General features: G+C 40.8%; 1 protein-coding gene across 4 annotated transcripts in view; it reads right to left on the reverse strand.

Annotated features, from left to right (window-relative positions):
• Ae2 (Anion exchanger 2) overlaps positions 1-17,077 on the reverse strand; it is a 67,100-nt gene that overhangs the window by 46,411 nt on the left and 3,612 nt on the right. For 2 of the 4 annotated variants that reach the window (XM_043431347.1, XM_043431350.1), the window contains exon 1: positions 6,762-6,899. The exons of the other annotated variants lie outside the window; for them this stretch is intronic. The gene's annotated coding sequence lies outside the window, so the exon portion shown is untranslated. Of the gene's footprint in view, positions 1-6,761; positions 6,900-17,077 lie in introns of those variants that run through there. 4 annotated transcript variants of the gene reach the window in all.

Raw genomic sequence — 17,077 nt, forward strand, 5'->3', positions numbered from 1 at the left:
TATGGTGACGCACTGTTTTTACCGTTCTCCGGACATTCCCTGGCACAAGGCCAAAAACAATTCTTTCGAGGGAAACAATTGTTGTAAGCAGTGAAGTTCAAATTCTCCAATTCCTTCGTGTTTACACAAGATAATATGTGCGTGAACTTGAATACTCGGGTTCCTACTTCTGACTCACAAACTTTGTTTCGCATAATTTTGGAGCGAAAAACTGCGAGGAAATGGAGAAAGAGAGGAGGAAATAGAATTTGCGAAACGACACTGTCTCCCCAAAAAATTCATTTTATTATTCACTCTTGTTGCTGGATCAGTGTTTTCCTCATAGAATTGAACATCCAGAGGCTGCAGCTCGTACTTTTTGGACCTTAAAAACGTCGCACAGAAAGCGTGAAGTTGGCTTCAGCGAGGGTTTTGGAATCGCGGATTCTCTGCGGGTCGATGGAAAATTTCAGCGAGAAGAAAGATCGCTTCAATCGCGAATGAGTCACGCATCCTTTATTGCTTCGATGGATTAAAAAAATGATAAATTCCTTGTGCATTTGTGGGCATCGAGTGATCGTTTGTCAATTTAATTCGATGATGCTATTTGTCTTGGTTCTCGTGATGAGGCAATCGTGCGAATGTTTTATCATTTTATGGCACATTTCTCATTGCTCGAGTAAATAAATAATCTCTATAAAATTTCTCACGTGCTTGTGTTATCGCGTGCGAAATTTTCCAAAAAATTCTCCTGAATTTTCCATCGTCTCTCGCTCTGCTCCGCTTGCGGATTGATTCTGGTTGCCGAATATTTCTATATTTAGACAAACCACCTGACGAGCTCCGCACCAGCTTCCATTTCTCTTGCGGTTCGAATATAATATTTCATCGTTTCTCTGTGAAAATGTTGCAGCTCGAAATAGCAATGTATTCGGTCACCAAAAGCGGCTTACCAATTCATGTAATTCGCTTTCAACTGCGGCACGATATTGAATTGAAGGGATTATTTGGAAGCGGAGCAAACGCGGCTAATTGCGTTCCGAGGAAATAACAATGTCAGCTTAATTCATAGAATTTGTATTGTCAATGTATTTGTCAATGGATTTTACAAAAATCGTCGTCGATTCCCTCAAACGTCGTTCGCAGGGCTTGACAAACGACGCAATTTTCTCTGCTCGTCGAAACATTCGTCTCGGGAAAAAACAATGAAACTCGGGCCCTTGCGCGGTACGAATTTCGGGTAATTGCTCTCACAATTCTTGGGTGACGTTGCGCCGAGTGTGGGATGTGCAAATTGCTCAGACCTACGGCAATCTCACCTGCGAATGAAATCGGACTCGGGTAACTCTGAGAAAATTCTTTCATTTTTCGGTCATTTTACTCGCGCGTCGACGAGTAATTATTGTTGAATAAACAATTATTTGCGAGGCTTCATCGTTGATCGCGTTTCGTCATCGTCGCTCTCACAGCTGTTCGCTTCTTTTTCGTTCCAATTTATTTGAGGGAGCGCAACCCACGTCACGTGTCACATTTCGAACTGCGTGGGTTTTACCCTTTCTCGCCATGAATTCCAAATAATTCGAGAGCATTCACTTTTCGAGATAAAATACCTTCATCAGGTATGAAAACAGCGATTTATCGGTGTCGTATAAGCTCCAAGCATTATCCTGCTCGCACGCTCAAAATACAAACTCACACGAGCATACTTATAAATAATAAACAGTTCTGTATACGCTTTGCTCGACAGGGTGTGAACTAGCAATTCCTCTGGTAAAGCAGTTGAGCGTACATCGATAATGCACTCACGAGCTCGTCCGGAGCTCGCGCCTCTGTACCGGGTAAATGGACCTTTATTTCTGTCAATCTCGTCGAATATAAAATCATAGCGAAAACAATGTTTCATTTGGAAACAAACTTCCAGGACCCCCCGCTTTCTTCGACCAATCATTTTTTCGTGTTTCTCCATCCGAATTTGTCGGATTTATCAATCATTCGATTTTTTGTTCGCCACAATCACGCCGCGAACTCTCCGAAATTGGAATACGAGCCAACATGGGCCTGGATCGCACCTCCTTCAAATTCAACTTGAAAAATGCTGAATCTTGTTGGTTTTTTATCGAAAAAATCATTGGGAGGAAACACTTGCGTTCCATCTCGTATAAAAGAGCAATTTTTAGTGATTTTTCCGGGAAAATATCGATTCACGGGTTGGAGGAACGGTCCGAAGCGAAATTAGCAAAAACGATCCTTCAGGATATGGGAAGGTTCGATGATTGTTTTCGTGAGGTTCGCACTCATTGAGGTCGACACGTACGACTGTCGCGTAGGTTCAGAATCCGCAGACACCGATTAACAATACGCGAACGGTTTTATAAAACCAGGTCAAAATCCTCGACATAACCCGCGCTTTTGCGCAACCTTGTCCCACAAAGTTACTGCCTCAGTTGCTGCACCACGACGATGCACTGCTGGGATAAACCAATATAAATGCCTTTCTCTCTGAGGTGCATTACAATGCTTCGACACCTCTCAAATGGAAAAACACAGACGGCCGAAATTCACCTACGTGACTGGGGTCTCCAACGTCCAGTTGACTACCGCGCCACTCAAAAATCAGCATTAAATTTTCTCGTTTTCGTATCCTTCGAAATTGAGGCAGGAATTTAAATAACGACGAATTCACAAAAGTTCCAACAATTCAATGAATTTCGACAATGAACACGACGTTTTTTTGTTAAATATTTTAATATTTGGTTCAATTCGTTCAAGACATTTTTTTACGAAATCAAAAACGTTTTTTCGTTTCAATAAAATTTCGTTCGAGTGCAAAGCAACGTTAAGATAAAATTGCGAATTGTGTTGCCTCGCCAGAAAATTTTTGTTTTCATTTGCCACAAAGTACTTCGTTTCCGCGATTAATTTTGATCGCATCACGTTTTTATTTGTACTTGAAAAAATTCTTTGCCAATCTTGACTGACATGAGAAGAATTTCGTTCAAGATTCATCAATGTGAGCGATTTGTGTTCGAATTTTTCTATCGAAACGTATATAAAAACGAATAATTTTATCGAAAATTGTAAAAAAAATGGATTCGAAATGGAAAATTTCCCATTTTCCAATGAGTTTTGAGTAATTTTTCAACGATTCGTAGATTAAATAGTGCAGGACAGTTCATCCGACTGATCCGACATTTTCTGTCTACGCCCGATGAAACCAAAAAGAATAAAGGAAAAAACAAATAACCCTCGAGTTAAAGTGACGAGAGTCCAAAGCGGCAACGGTTTAATTGCTGCAATTAACGCGACGACTACGGCAGGGGCACATTCATAACAATTAAGTTGTGAAGACCAGCGCGTTCGGTGGACCCGTCACTTGTCGTAACAATCTCGTACGATTCTGAGCGACAAACGTACTCAATTTTTACGCTTATACAATTATTCCTACGAAGAAGAAAACAAGTTGCATGTTTGTTTTTTTTTCAACAGTATTTTTTCCGCTTGAAAGAAACTTCCACTGGGATCGTAATTTTGTTGAGATATTGGAAAATATTTTGCTTAGTGTTATCAACGAAATTTTCTTATCTGAGCAACAAAATTTCGGATGTTACAACCAAACTTCTCCGTACCGAGACAAAACTCTAATAAAATCGTTTTCAGTAGATCGAAAACGATCGAACAACATATTTTCAATCGAATTCTGAACGATTAATCTGCCACTATGATTCACTTCATTCTGCTGTTTAAAATCGAAAATTATTTGTAACTACTAAAAAAAAGTTTCTTGACGAAACGAACTTCCGTTTCAAGCAAAATACTCAGCTCGACGCGTGTGAAAAAGTGATTTCAGAATGGGTCAATGTGATTAGTGAACCCTCAAACGAGCGCCTACCGAACCAAGACTTTAGTTGTTGGCAACCAAACAATCAAAAGTTTTTGCACCAAAATACCATCAGCAACTCAATTATCGAGGTTCCAGGAAATATTTTATTGAAGCAATCAAATAATAGGCGCAAAGAAACTTCGAATTATTAGAAATTCAAGGAAAAAAAATCATGCAATCGCCAAATTTCATGTTCAGCAAAGCAGTTTCGTAAATCAAGAATTTTTATTCCAATTCCTGATGCTTGCGTTCACGTATCAGTGGTTTTCGATGGAGAAAAAATGGTTGGAATCACCCTTGAAAAGTTGCGTATCACTTTTCTCGGGAATGACGAATGCACGGGAATTACGAGCCGGTTGTCATACATAATGCAACTAAATAATTGTCGGCGTCGCCTTATTTTTTTCGCTACGTCGATTCATGTTCTGCTGCAGCCGCGACACGGAGACGCGGTATATAAACGCGATTGAACCACGGGCTACAGACGTCAAGTACTCGTGCAAAAAAACATTGAAGCTCGCACACACGGACGATTCACTGCAAACTAATCGTCGATTGATCAGCGCGCGACGCGTCGAACTGTATTGAGCAATATTGAGAAGGGCCTCGATCTCAAATCCTCATTCGACTCATGTCACTTCGCGGTTTACCGTAAACTCCGGTGAACTTGATTTAAAAGATCTTTCGAGGGGTTTCTTCTGAAGAATATGGCGCATGGCGAAGATTTTTGTAGTGCGAAAAGAATTTTATTATGAATCAACAAAAGTTTTGATGATTTAAAATGGAAGTCGTTGGGCCAACGGAAATTTGGTTGATTCGATTTGATTTTTTGACGCGACGGAACATTCTTTTCTCCGCCTAAATGGATGGAAAATGATGCGCGCTGAAAAAGACTGATGCGCAAAACGATAATTTTGGGTGCGCAATTTCAAGTGCGCACTTTTCACTGAGGAACAAATGAAAAATTCTTCAAAATCTTGCTTGAGGGTGCTCTTACAGAATCTGGGATTTGTTTTGTAAAATTAAATAAAAATCTTTATTTTTTTGCGCTTTTAATTAAAAAGGCAAACATTTTTGACGTTTTTTTTCTTTCAAATCGATTTTCGTCATCGTTGCTGCACTTGAATGACCGTATTATCGCAAGCAAAGACGTCCTCCATATCTAACCTTTCCAGAACACTGGTTATCAACTCGTTTTTTCCTCTCAGTTTTTCCAAGACGGCGGTTTTTGCAAAACATCATAATCTAAATTTCCATGATTTTTTTTCTCGAAAAGTATCAACTGAACGAAAAAATTTTACAGAACAAAAAGTGTTCAGAATCATTCAAAAAACACGTGTGATTTTTTCCAAAAATTTTCTAGCTATTCTTTAATTTTTCAATATAGACAACTTTTTGAAAAATTTCAAAAATTCTTAAAAAAATCTTCTTTGGATGATTCTAAAAACTTTTTGTTCTATAAAATTTTTTCGTGCAGTCGAGACTTTTTGAAACGGACAAAAATGTACAAACGGATTGAAAGCATAACATAATCGTCACGAAAATCAAAACAAGTTTCGCAAAAATAACTGAAAAGCTCTGCACGTCGAGCAATTTATATTTGTGCAAAAAAAAATTGCAAAAAACAAAAATTGCGGATCCAAAATTGTCGTTTTGCGCATTAATAGCTTAAATTAATCTCGGTTCCGCGGAAACAGCCCGTTTTTCGTCGGATTTAATATTTCTTCGCGTTTATTTTCCAACTGCAAACTCTTTCCGGTACGTGAACGAGTGCGCTTTAGAATTTCGAAATCGTCGAGCAAAAAGGGAGCTTAGAATTGTACGATTTTAAAAAAGCCAGCAAAGCTTCTCTCGAAATATATTTTTGGATTACTCAGAATGCGAGGATTTAGCACGCTCACAGGTGAAAATCCATCCGTCGTTGGGTCTCCACGTTTTGCGCAAATCGATGAGTAACTACGAGGGTAAAAATGCAGCGACGTTCTACTGGATCAAGAGTTGAGTAAGCAGCATTCTGCGGATTGCTCAAAGGGTAACGGAATTGTTGAGGGTAGCGCTGCAACCCTTTGGGAACCTTTTCGTTTGCAAGGAAGCTGAACTTCCGGGTCCGTCCTCTGATGAAATGGACCTTGTTGACGTTCGGTAAAGCGCAATCATATTTTCCGTCATACTTGCGTAGAGGGATAGTGAAGAGGGAACTAAATCTGTCTTCCTTAGAATCAAACAAAGTCGTATAAACTTTGAGTTTTGTTACGATGCTCAGTAGCGATAAACACGCAATCCTCTTATCAGCCGGATCTCGTGTATCGTGTCTCCTTGAGCGTTTACACTGGAGGATTCGAATGTTTATAAATACAAAAAGTCAATTTCGTTATAGCTGAAGCGGATCTTAACTGAAAACGTGATCGCAGTGCTCCGTTTTTCCAATTTATTTTCGTCGCAAATATTAATGTTTTCTTCATAATTAACAGTCGTAAGGGAACTTCGCGACAGCCGAGAAATTTCATCGGGAAAGAAAATCCTCGCGAAAAAGATCGAACTTCGCTTCGCTAGAGTTAGGAATCGTTCGAGCCCTCGATTGAGCCCGAAGAACAATTTTTTGGATTGAGTTGAAAACGATTCATCTGAAGACTAATTCGACGGTTTTGTTCGACGGAAAACTTTGAAAAAAAACCACAAACGCAATAAGAAGCAACAAAAAATGCGCCGTCAATCGTTTCCGCGTTCGCTGAACGCAGAAAACGTCTCAAAAGTCTCGAATTTTAAAGTGGCCATGAAAAACGAGGATCGAGAAGCATCGAGAGTTCCGAGAACACAATTCGAGTCAGACTTCCGTTCGATACGATTATTCTGGAGATCCGATGACCAGAAAAGCGTGGAAATTCAAAAGATCGTACTTTACCTAAACGAAATCCTCTCGGAACGATCCTTCCTCAGGAGAAGCGAGTAAACAATTACTTTTTCAGCACATAAATTATTAAAACGACAGTCTTATTACGATGTAAATGAACGAAGGAATGAAACGTATTAGAAGCCCGCACTTTGGGAGACCGCGAAAAACTTCCGGAATGCGGTGGCCAACGCGATCGTACGAACTTTACGACGCCACGAGTACGAGTGACACATCGAATGGGAAAAAGCCGCACAAGAGAGCGAAGAGTCTCCGCGAGTGACGTTCGTGTGCGTATAAACATGCCTGCATATGCGTGCATCGAGTCTCGTCGTTCTCGCCGGTCAGTATCGTCGTCAGAGGACAGAAATTCTACGACGTTTGTCAGCAGACTGTGAAAAAGCGAAACGATTATTGACGCGATTTCGTGACGAGAAAAAAATCCTCCAAATTGGATGTTTACATCAGTTTCCATAAAACCTTCAGCTCAGTGGGAAACTGGATGATCGCTGCTTCTCCCCGAGATGTTCCGTCACTCCGCGAGTGGGCCTGGAGAGGCCAATGTCGAGACCGGATTTCTCATTTTCTCTGAAAACCAGCATCCGGGCCCCTCGACGGACATGAGCAACTTTGGGGATTCTGGAGCCGCGAAAGACCCGGCTTTTCCACTCCGAACCCTTCTTATCTTTGATGCTCCTGCGACTTCAAAAGGGACTCGAATTTCGGGAAAACATTCCAAAGGCTCCGCTCGTGGGACACGAATCTCCTCGATCTTGGACCGAAACGTTGAAAAGTGCTCACAAGCCATCAGGAAATTCGTGGAGAAAAGCGTGCAGCGAACTTTTTCCATGGGGACTTTTAATTCGAGGAAAAAGTGTCTGCGATCATTTCCAACGAAAGTCTCGTGGCCATCGGCGCATGGCAAGCATTCGAAAGATCCTGAATCCGGTGGGAAGCCTCAGGAGATGCGCCCCGCTGACACGAGGCTAAGAAACGTCCGATCGACTATTGTCTCCCCTCGATTGTTGAACTAAAACATGTGTGCATTGTGCATCCTCGTACCGGTTCCTCGGCCGTCTCGCTCTCGTATCGCACCTCGAAAGAGGCACACCTGCCTACAGAGAGCGCATTATCCGTTGCCCCGCGAGGGCGAGGGGCGAGTCGCCTCGCCCCTCGCCGCTCTTCGCTGCGTGATCGCGTCTCGCTCTGTGGGCTGCTCATGCTGACGAGCAAATTCAATTACACGCCGATTACGTGTTTCTCGTGTGTGTCTGTGTGTAAGTACGTGCATACGCGATCGCGATATCGTCTGAGGTCGCACATCGACCAAGTTCACGCAAGCTTTTCATCACGGCTTGACCATCGAGCAGATTTTACGGCGTTGACACTTTTCAGGGTTTTGCTTAATCCAGAAATAACTCACTCGACGACGCTCCTCACTTTTTCTTCGGGCACGGACGAAAATCCATTAGCCTGTGATTTATGGGACAGAAATTCTCGGAAAAAGCAACTTACTTCTGCACCGGAAACTATCCGCGACAATTAGCAACGCTTTTTATTGCTTTTCGGACGTGGCTATGCTGCTGGTGCACTCCATTGAATTCTGCTGTCATAATCTGTGATGACGCTGAAGTTTGCAACGTTGGGGGACAGAAAATGGAGTGAAAAAATTGCTTGAATTTTCACAACTTAATACCGGAATTCTCCTGCCGAAGCAATTTTTATCGCGGGGCGATAGTTTTGCTGATGTAAGAGAAGCCAGACAAAGCAGTAGGAATTTCAGGCGACTCCGTTGTCGAATGTAGGAAATATCTTTTTTTACGGAATCACAAGAATTAGTATTTGCTCATTAAGCCGATAAATTATCGTTGTATTATCTGTTGCAACATTTCTTAAAGTAAATTCAAGTTTGTGAATGTAGTCGGAGCCCCGTCCCTGACTCTACAGTAAAAACGAACCCTCGGCCAAAACGTCCTCCTTCAAGAGGACCTTCGAGAACTGCCCCTCGGCGGTGCTCCCGGGGCCCGCAACCCTTGGCCGTTGCGAACCGTTGACTTGACGAATAAGCTTTGAAAGAGCCTCCGAAAATAACTGGCGTGAGTAAGCGACGAAGATAAGAATTTTGGAATAATCGGAAAGGCGAAGCGAGGCGCACTTTAGTCGTAAACACACTCGATATCCGGTGACGCGAGGAACAAACGAGTATCGTTTTCATCAATTGATCGTTCGATAAATCAATTCTTGACGACACGCGCTTCTTTAATCGGCGCGATATCGCACGACTATTACGTGCCACCGAGCGATGAGATTACGCATCGATATCTCGAGTGAACAGGAAACAAATTATGAGCTCTCGCGTAATGCTGAGTCGAAATATGGGGCGTCCCATCAAATCGTTGTTACTTCACTTTGAATCATCGCTCGCCCAACGACGATGGCTGGAGATACAATTAAATGGATTAAGCCAATTTTGCACACTGCGAGAAAAGAAATTCGCTGACTCGACCAATTTTTTTGGACCAACAAATCGAATTCGTTGGTTCAACGAAACTTTTGTTCATCGAGGATTGAACCAAACTTTGTCGGGGGGCAATGAACCAACGAAGATTTTGTTGAATGACCACAAATTCCTTAAGAAAAGTTGCCGACATCTTTTTTGTGTCAAAAAACGTTCAAAAATGTTCGAGTTTCATGGATTCCTCGAGCTGGGTTTTTCGGGCTGTGATTTCAACCAAACTACTGAAAATAGAGAAACTTCGTGGGAGACTTTTTCGTAGGAAATTTGACGCGCTACAAAAATGGTCCCATACAATTTACGTCTATTCCTAACCGTTTTCGAACTACGTGAGTTTTCAGTGCTCGATCGAGAAAAAACTCCGAAAATTTTGGATTCTGGGCTCGAATTCTCCATGGTGACCATGATTTCTGAAGTAACACCCTGCGTAGATACGATTCGCATCCATGCCTCGCGTTATCGCAACCGAGCTGAAAGATTACAGATCCACAGGAGCCCAATACTCCGAAAGACTCGCGCATATGCATATTCGGTTGAACAATCGTCGTCAATGCGTTTCGGTTTTGAATCGAGACACGACTCGAATTACGCGTGATAAAAAGCTTCACGCACGCGCCAGTTATTTACCGCAGTTCAATTGCCACGAGTCTTTCATTTTCGACATTTAAGAGGAATAACAACTGCGAACACGAATGGAACCGTAAAACGGAATTCCCGTCCGATAAGAACCTTTCACGTTTGCAGATCACGCGATTCATCGCGGGGGAACATTCCAAAATGTGAGAAAATCGTTCAACTTGGTTCTGTTAATACAACAGTACGTCAAAATAACATTGGTAAAAATAACACAGCACCGATATAACGGATGTTAAAAATAACATAACGTCAAAGTAGCATTAATTTTAGCACCATTATTGATATCATCATAATCAATATTATAGCTCCATTTTCGTGTTCAATAGTTTATGAAAATGGAACTGATACACACGCACCCCATCGCGCGTGTGTGTCGAAAATTTTTTTGATACGTGTGCGAAATCGTTGGGTGGGTTCAGAGCACTTTCGACGATGGATTCGGAACACTTTATCGGACGTTTCGGCCCGATCTCCCCCATCCATTTATTACGTGTTGTTACTGCTCGGTTTTTTCTCTTTTCTATTATTTTTGTTGCATGTTATTGGATTATGGAAGCAGGTTTAGAAATAAATGGCAAAAAGTTTAAGCAGAGCATTTATATATTTTATTCAATGAACTTTAGTCTAAGAGATCTATCGATTAACTGAGCGTTGCAGTGGTCGAAAAAGTGACTCTGACTCTAACGACAAAGGGCCTCGTGTCGACCTCTTTCTTGATCTGTATATTCGTTATATAAACAAACTTATAGGACTGCGAGCACGCTCTCATGTGTATTGTTTAATATCAAGTTTTATTACTATGCTGATGGATTATATTTGCTCATATTGCAACACACATGTTATTTCTGTTGTGTGTTATTTTTGTATGCAATTCTGTCTCGAGTTATTTTGACGTTATGTTATACTGACGCGTCGCCGTTCAATTTCGTCCCATTTTTGTATTACCGTTGACAAAAGTTCGTACGAAAAAAAAATTTATTTCAATTCCATAAACGCAACGACGAACTAATGTCACGCTGCGAAATTGAACAATCGAGTCGAGCTAATCGAATCCCAAACTTTCCAGATTTCTCTGTCCCAAACGTTGAACGTTTTGTTACGAGAAAAACGATTCCATTCGTCATTTCATCGCGAATCGGGTCTTTTTGCAATTGACAGCAGCTCAGAATGTTGAAGAATTAGCAGAATTAAAGGGCGGGGACGATGACGTACGAGGAGTTTTCACACAGCGATCGAATATTCAACGCGATGATAGTAAAACGCGTCCAGATCTTTAGCCGTGCTCGAACACGTGCTCCGAGCCAAATCCACATTTTCTTTCCCTCGTGATGTAAAACCACGCGCCACTAATCTCTCCATTCCATGACGTCAATATTCCAGCTTATTTTTTCATCATGTTTTGTCATATTCTGCAGCGAATCGCCCGCCGTCGCAGCCTCCATACGGAACCCGGTGAACATTCACGCGCGAATGCGCTGCGATCGGACATTTTTGGAACAAGAGATTCGAACATTTGATCACAAACCCGTCAGATTTACTCGCTCCGCGAGTCGCATTTGAGATTCAAAGACTCGAATAAATGAAATAAAAGTAAAATGAAACGCGTTTCCATATTGGGGAGGTGCTGGTCCCGAATATCAGAGAATTTAGGATTTTTCAGATCCTTTTCTTTCACGTAGAAGTGTCACGTGCAGGTTTGTGCACTCGCCCGGTGGATTTTGCCAGGGACGAGTAAACCCCTCCTCGATTTGTCGCAGAGTCGTTTTTAGGTTGCTTTTTAGTGAATTTGAGCTCGATTTTGTAGAATTTTTAGATTATGAGGATAGAAAGTGCAAATTCAGAAGGGAAATTCGAGCGAGGGACAGAAAATGGAGCGAAAAAATTGCTTGAATTTTCACAACTCAATACCGGAATTCCCCTGCCGAAGCAATTTTTATTGTGCGGCGATAGTTTTCCTGATGTAAGAGAAGCCAGACAAAGCAGAAGGGATTTCAGGAGACTGCGTTGTCGTCGAATTAAATATCTTTTGTTACGGAATTACAAGAATTAGTATTTACTGATTATCTGAGGAGCTTTGTTTGAACTCGAGCCTCGAGAACGGAATTGCTCTCGTTGCAAGATCGTTACACGATCGTGACGGGGGGGGGGGGGGGGGGGGGGCAAGGCTGTCCCGTTACGGAAAACCTCAAAAATGAATGAAAATGAAGTAAGAACTCTGCGGAAAATAAAATAATTCTGGGAATTTGTGCGGGAACAAATAAAAGTTTGATGATTCGAACCTGATGCAATGCTGATTTATATAAGAAAATAGAAAAGCGCTGAATCTGTAGGAAAACAAATTAGTGGCACGAACGGCCGGTGCCTTCGATAGAGGAAATCATGATTCGAACAATTTATTCCCGGACTCATCAACGAATGAAATCCCTCCCGTTTCTCGATCGAAAGCAGCCCACGAAGCTTTTTCATTAAAACAATGTTCCGGGCACACAGGTGGATTCTCATTTCGCTAAATTACATGCGGCCGAGACCGAAGTCGACCTTGCCAATGAATTCGATCGATAAGAGTGTAAACGAGCTTTCAGAATGAGCGAGCCTCTCGTATTTTTAATCTGCGTTACGTCATAAAATCGCTGAAAATAAATCGTCAGGCTAAAAATATAATCCGCTGTCGCGATTGATCGGGGCTGGTGATATTATCGCGGAAGTCATTCACGGGGGATTGAAATAACTGGAAAGATTAATATCGTCCGGAAAAACAAATGCGAAGAATTATTCTCCGCGCGCGCGCGCGCGTCCGCGGCGAGTAACGAGAAATCGAACGACCCGGCGCGCGACACTCGCTCGTAAAGCTTCGCGTTTCCTCCTCGCGAAACTGACCACCAACTTCGTTTTAACGACTCACCTGACAAGCACGTTCTAATTAGCAGTGCTAAATCTTATTTCACACCCAAATTCGAAGCGAATCGCACCTCGCCTGCCTTTACAACCGCGATGCAATCATCAGTTCGGGAGAATTTTATCTCCGCTATTGCCAAACGGAAATCGCCGCTCACGAGCGTTCCAAGATCAATGCCAACGTGCAAATTTTCATCGCAGCAGCAAATTCGAATGTCAACAGATGCGGCTTTCGAAAAAGGTGCTCGAAAATCCCCGAAAATGTGACACTTGCTCGCTAAATCTTTTGACGTAACTGCCAATAAGAGAATTGTTAAAATTCCGCGATCACTTAATCTCGTTCGAACGCTGACGATGCTTCGCGTCAGCCGGTCGCGGAGTCCTTGAGAGACGAGTTTCCTCCGGCAACGAGAAAATTCACAGAATCAAATTTGAAAAATTACCGTCCAGTAACGATAGTGCGGTGACGAGCTGCAATTCGTGATATTATTTTAGAAAAAACATCGAATTTTCCCACGCACTAAAGAATATTAAAGTAGGAACTTTTGCCGGAGCATGTCTAAAAGTTTGTCTAAAAGAAATGTACGATCAAAGGTGAAATACTTTTGAAGATTATTTAACGATGTATGGTACAAAAGTCTAAATAATTAGAAATTTTTCAAATTTGCTGATAATGTTCTTCAACATCAAGTGCGAAAACACAAATTTTTTCAATATTTTCTTCTACTTATAGTTATCGAGTAATTACGCATTAAAGCAGATTTCTTATGCCCGGAATGTATACCTGAAACGCTATGCTTATACGCGTGAACTTTAGTGATCAATTACTCGATAACTGTACAGAAGTAAAATCTTAAAAAAATTGGGTGGGGATGAAATGTTGGAATGACTAAAATCTCGAGTTTATAAACTTCGAATGATAATATGGAGACGGATAGATTCGACTAGAGCTTTGAATGCCGAAAATAAATAAAGCAAAAACTGCAAGGAGGTTCGAAGCACACGTTTACATCGAAAATAGAATGCAAGAATCGCCCATAGGACGATGACTAAAATATCGATTTTTCGAAAATTCGACTATCACTCTTTCGATTCATAAATTACTACGGTCAGCGATACTGTGAAAATTCACAATTTTGAAAATATAATAACGAAAGAGGAAATATTACTGAGGTTGAAATACTGAAACACCGAAAAGTCGAACGGTCAAAATAGCGAAACGTTAGAAAGTCGATCGATCAAAATAAAGAAATGCAGCGGATCTCCAAATACACGCGTCTCGCTCACTCACTTACTCAGACCGGTGATCTCCAATTTTAAACATCGCCATTTTGACTTTCGCCTTTTCGAGCTATCGCTATTCCGCACATCCAAGTTTTATAGGCTCGAAAAATTCACTTTCGATTTTTTGCTACTCTATGTTCTGGTCTGTCTGTAAAACAATTACTCTCCATTTCGAATTCGAAAATATGAACTTTCGACATTCGGATGGTCTGTTAAAATTGCATTCCAAATGAAAACTATTGAAATATATATTTTCGGGTAAATACGAATCGAAAGAAGGAATTTTTGATTAAACACGCAATCTGCTGAATAGTCGATCGGGAATAAGAATTTCGAATTACTTATTTTTCTCCAAACTGATATAACAACTTTTAAAATTTCGAAATATCGACCGTTCTACAATTCAGTTATTCGACATATTGAACTCCACCCAAAAAATTGTATTGTCAAATTTGGCACTAAAGAATATGTTCACCAAATTTTATAAAATTCTAATAATTTTGAAATTTTTTATGTTTTTATCATGCTTTAGCATGGCAACATTGTAAGCCTGTACCAAATATCCTTAAATATTCATTTCGAAATATTACATGAGCGTCACAGTGAATTTTACCCACCTGCACTGTAAAAATTTCCGTATGTTTATTACTTTGTTGAAATGTATAAGTCACCGATTCAGCAGTGTGCTTCAAGTGGATGCACCGTAAAATTGATTAAACGTTTAGTAAATTTTAGTATACGTACTACCTTAAGTTTCACTATCTGCAATATTTACCATTATAAAACTAAAAATTCCGTAAATTATTTAAATTTTAACAGTGCGTCCCAGGAATAAATGTTTTTCGTTAACTCGACCTCGTAGTCAAAGACATCCGATAAAATATTACCGTTTTTCACAATCGCTCTTTTTTCCTTCCGATCAATTGTTTGCCTGCACATTATTTCATGCGAAAATGTGGCACAGTTTTTGTAGCTGAAAAAAAAATTCGTTACGTGCTCGCCACACGCGAGAGAGACGCGGCGAGTCGAAAAGTTGTGAGTCGATAATTCGTAACGAGCTGTGGTTGTTTTCGACTCTCATTGATTCGCGGATTCCATGGGAACGGTCGCTGTATCCGGATCTTCGTTTAATCAGACTAAAATCGACGACCGGAGCAGCGCTCCAGATGTCACGACATCTGTCATCCTTTCACTTGGTCTGCGTGCGCCAAGATGAAACACGGATCGTCGCTCCCGCAGAGATCTCTTGACTTTCACTCGAATCTCCTCGTCTCGTTGCGATTTGTCCTTAAGAGTCACGAGGCTTGGAGCGGCTTGAGGCAAAATGTCCAGTGCAAAACGATCACGAAGAAATACAAGCTGTGAAAACAGCTTTGCTAATCGCACGAATTTCGTTTACTTCAAATAAAATATTATTCTCGATAAGCGCACGGAAATATTTATTTCGTCAGAATAAACAACACCTCGGCGATGCTCGCGTCCGATTCGTCGAAGCAACAAACCTCAGTCCCGCCAAACAAATCCGTTGCAACAAAAATATTATCCAAACGAAGTGATTTATTCGTCGACGCGCCTCTGGGAGTTTCCCTCATTCACGAGCAACCTTCTCATCGATTGAATCACGAAATTTTCGCCAAACAAAAAGTTCACTGAAAATGAATTTTTCTTGTCTTCAATTTTTTTATCGTTTCGACAAAATTTCGCTTAGGTACAAACAAGTTTTGTTGTGATATTCGAAATTTTGTCGCTTCACCCAAAAAGTTTAATGGCGAATACGAGCAACAAGGATTTCAACATTCCAAAAATATTCCCATTTCAGGATGGCAAATCCACCAATTTTCGTTCACCAGAATCGAATCGATTTTCGCGAAAATTTTTCTTTTCCAATACACTTTTTGTCGTTGAGCTTCTCAGTTTTTCACCAACCGCAGAAAAATTTCGCGAGTCCCGTATTTCGATGCATTTCAACAGCAAGTTTTAATGACCCACGACTTTCATCTGTCCTTCTCCAATCATTTTCGCTGCTGTATGATAATCTCATCCTCGAGTATGAACAATGGAATGTTTTCATATGCACTGAGAAACAAATTTGGTTGAAACACTTGAAAAATTTTCGATTTAACTAAAATATTTAGTCCCATACGAGCGACAAAATATTTGTTAAATATCACAAAATATTAAGATCATTCAAATGGATATTGATTTTGATTAACAAAATTGAGGGTTGTGTGACGATATTCGGGTTACCCCAATGTCATAAAAGTTTATGTGAAGGAGTTCATGCACGAAACAATTTTCTTAAGAAAGTTCCGACAGGGATGGATCCCCGATCAATAAATTAAAATGAGTCGTCATTTCATCCGTCAAAAGATGAATTGAAAAAAATTACTTACAATTTCGAATTAATAACTCTGGCATTAATTTCAAGTGATTATATCTTTAATTAGGAAGTAAAAATCGATCCAATTTAGGCACCCATAAACCACGATCCTTCGGGCATGATCTACCCCCGAATTCTTCGAACAAAAGATTTGGTTTCACTCACAAAAACAAAAATTTAGTGATTCGGATAATTCCTGATTAATCGCAAGCGGATTTTAGATCAAGCAACAAAAATATCACCTAAGGACATTTAGTTGTTGCAACGATTTTGCAACTGTCGATCGTATGAGAAATTGACTGTCAAAGAGTAAACACAGTAATGGAAGAGCTTATCGATCAAGGGACTAAAAATATTTGAACAAGCATTAATCCCTCCTTAAAATCCACTATTTGAGTTTCCAAAGGCTATTTGATCTTGCCCTCCCTCCGTCAAAGTATTTCTTTGTATATTTGGGGCTTAGAAAAGTCATGCGTCTTTTGAGCGAGGGCTCAAGGTCATCAGAGCTGTTTGGGATGGTGTAGGATTTCCTGGTTCGGTGAGACGCAAGTATTTTGATGCGTACGAGCACTGATGAACAACTCAAATACAAAGCACGAGGGTCGCAGGTAGTTCGAG

This window comes from Venturia canescens, chromosome 10 (assembly GCF_019457755.1).
Source record: "Venturia canescens isolate UGA chromosome 10, ASM1945775v1, whole genome shotgun sequence".
In the NCBI taxonomy this organism is placed as follows: Eukaryota; Metazoa; Arthropoda; class Insecta; order Hymenoptera; family Ichneumonidae; genus Venturia; species Venturia canescens.